The 3,584-nt window shown below is 32.4% G+C and overlaps 1 pseudogene; it reads left to right on the forward strand.

Moving 5' to 3' along the window:
- The first annotated feature begins 3,206 nt into the window (after positions 1 to 3,206).
- On the forward strand, positions 3,207 to 3,306 carry LOC122124749 (annotated as a pseudogene).
- The last annotated feature ends 278 nt before the right edge of the window (positions 3,307 to 3,584 follow it).

Below are 3,584 nucleotides of genomic sequence, written 5' to 3' on the forward strand. Positions count from 1 at the left end.
TTTTAACTGAATTTCAAAAGGTTGTGCAAGTGTGTTACAATTAAATATGTCCTTCTAATTGTCCAATGCTCCTGGATCAGAGTCACTCATTCTATCATTCTCAACCAACCTTTTTTCCAAGATTTATTTCAGATTTACCACTTACTTATTACATGTGTACATTGAGTATTCTAGCTGTACTTGCCCCTTGTTCCATTTTTCATTCATTCTATGTCTTTACTATTATTCCTTTCTGGTTTCAACTTCGTGATAGTCATTCTGTTAAACTGTCTGTTAATACTTTGAAAGTTTTATATACATTCCATAGAGTTTCAATCCTGCATATACTTGAACTGATGTCAGCATATACTTCCATAATTCATGCTTGATGTCAGCATATACTTCCATAATTCATGCATCTGTAATAACAATTTGCAAGACTGGGGACGTGAAGCACCTAAACATCATTTTATTCTCATCTTTTTGGAAGATTAATCTTTAGTCAACAAGAAAGTTTAAAAATCGCTTAGAATTTATTGCTAACTACCAGTTTTTATAAATGGCTTTGTGCAATGGTGTGTGATTATTTTATTTTACATGGGATAATATTTTCTACTACCTATAAGTTTTGGAAAAAGAAGAAAACTAAAATTTACTACTTAGAGGAATATGATAGAAATAGAAGGTAGATTTTATGTTTGTCACATCTCTGATCAGTACCCATATTCATGATTTAAAGTCATATTTCTTACTATGTTAGACATATAGGGAAAATATATGATAAGGCAACACATGATAAGGCAACTATTAGTGACTTTTTAAAATGTACCTTCTTATGTGATGAAATTTACTTTATTAGCTAATATTTGGGTTAGAATTATGGGAGGCTGATATATTTAACACATTTCTGGAAGGCACCTACTGAACAACACAAATGGTAGGAGATACTATTTCTACACTTTATTGAATGGTTGAACTTATTTGGCATTAGTGCTGGGTAAATAAATCAACTCTATTGTAGCTTGATTCCTGCACTTGAGAAACTTTTAATGTCACTATCATCTACTTGTCAAGTGTTATTTTGTTGAATATGATTCTAAAAAGTTTATTTGAAAAGAAATATACTTTCAAGAGATTAAATGTAGGTTATCATTGGTTTGAAAATGACATTTTTATACTACAGAACCAAGTTTTACTGAAGTACTAGTGTTTTGAAGCACTAAGGGTTTTCTCAATTAATGTTTTTCTAAATTATATTTCACCTCTAAATCAAGTTTTCCTAGTCTTGGTAGACCAATTATGGATCTATGATTCCAGAAATTATTTTTTTGGCTGCACTGAAATCTTTCATTAATCATTAGGAGAGGGGTATTAAAATTAATCTTTTGACATTTGTGGTTTTGTTTACTCATATGGGCTTGTCATCTGTAAATTGAAAGTTTGAACTACAGTACATTCTCTCATATATTGTGGTTTTCTCTTTCATTTTAAGTTGCCTTACATTTCTCAATTGCTTACTGCTAATTAGTAAAGGAATTGGGACCCTGAAATACTATAGGAAATAAGAAATTGAGATGGGTCTTCAATTACTTTCTGTTAGCATGTTGCATGGGCCAAGGTGAGAAGACTTGCCATTGTTATCTGATGATGCAGATAACTGGGACCTGGTTTCCTCTGACCCGTGGGTACTGCAGAAGAATAATAGCTTTTAGGCATCATATGAAGAAAATCACTTTGGGACCAACAAGTTAGTACAATAAACACAGCAGCAGTGTAAAATCTCTTCTAGATTAGAGGAAAACAATACTTTTTTTTTTTTTTTACTATGTGAATTCAGAAGACCAAGAACACTTAGATGGTATCACAAGTTTATAGCAAAGACATTGCATTGATACTTTTTATATTCAAATATATATTCTAAACCTAATTATTTATGTTCCAATCTATTAATGGGAATAAATTTCAATTTATTTGTCAAATTATGAATTAATTCTAGTAAGATTCACTGTGTGAAATTTAAGATCAGCACATATAAATATAAAATATATAAGTATATATGATATAAGAAATTGTTATGCACTGTTCTGTTTTGGTTAGGTTATCAAAGGCAACTCTGTTTTTAAGTATTATTCCATTATCTCTACCTCAGTTTAGGGTAGAGTTAGACCTAAAGCTTTACCATTTGTAAATTTAAAGCCTGGAGGCAAGAGGAAACACTTTGATTAAAACATTACCAATTTAAGGCCTAATATCGATGAAAACTATATAGACTTCTTCAGGAGCTATGGACATATTTGGTGATAGAAAGTCAGTAGTGTAAGTTCCTGCCTGGTTGTATGGTAGACAGGCAAGGATATTAAGTACACATGCATATAAACAACTTTTTCACCTTTTTGGCTTTAGCTACTTTTGAAATAATAGGTATAATAAACAATTATATATATATATTTGTTGTTGTTGTTTTTGGGTCCAGTCGTGGGGTCTGAACTCTGGGCCTGGGCCCTGTCCCTCAGCTCTTCAGCTCAAGGCTAGCGCTCTACCACTTGAGTCACAGCAACACTTCCGGCTTTTTTCTTTTTGCTTATGTGGTGCTGAGGAATCAAACCCAGGGTTTCAGTCATGCAAGGCATGCGCTCTACCACTGAGCCAACGTCCCAGCCCAAACAATTACATTTTGATAAAATACCTTCTATTCTGAACAATTTGGTCTGAATTGTTCATCTCTCTATGAACCCTTGTAACTAAGATTAGTTTTGTTCCAGTAAGAATCTATGCTGTCAGTGTAAGATATTCTGGTTGGTCTGTTCCTACATGGAAGAAGGGTAAGGGTCAGGAAGACATTTGTGCCACTGAGACCTCATTTAGGAGATTTTAAGCTGCAGAAGTTTAGAAATAGCTCTTAAGAAAGGCTTACTTTGAATCCATTAGCTCCACAAAGCTAACTCAGTTGATAAATAAGTACTTGAAAAGCCATCACCTTTGGACTTAGCTGTAAAGGTTTCAAAGTATGATCAAATTTAAAATGAAAACGACAAAATAGTTATAGACAAAAATTGCAAATGTGAACAATCGACCATACAATATAAGTTTTTTCCACTATGCACAGAATTTTAGAGAAATAAGATCAATAGCATTTTTAGGAACAATAAGGGTTCCTTGTTACAAGGCAACCATATATGCCTGTATAAATATTGTATCATTACATACTTAAATTTAGAGGATACTACATGCTTCAGCAGCAGGTCTACCCAAATTACAACAATACAGAGATTAAAATGGTACTTGCACAAGGATGGTATGAAAATTTGTGAAGTATTCCATATTTTTCATACTTCAAATGCAAGAAATGAAAAACAGTTATTAAAAAGTTGATTACAAAAATACAAGTGTAACAATACATGTAATTCATAGAATTAAAGGTTAGTTTGACATCAGTATATTAAATCTTCACCTTAGAAAGGCCCTTACATAGCATAAACTTTATTAAACTTGAAATTAGATAACATTGTCATTTTATCCCAAAGAAATAAAATTTAAACCATGGTCATAGGGGATTCCCGAAAGATGGTGGAGGAGAAGCTGTAGGCTAAACAAGCTCTCGCATA

Source organism: Dipodomys spectabilis, unplaced genomic scaffold, assembly GCF_019054845.1.
Source record: "Dipodomys spectabilis isolate Male_0828 unplaced genomic scaffold, ASM1905484v1 ptg000242l, whole genome shotgun sequence".
NCBI lineage: Eukaryota > Metazoa > Chordata > Mammalia > Rodentia > Heteromyidae > Dipodomys > Dipodomys spectabilis.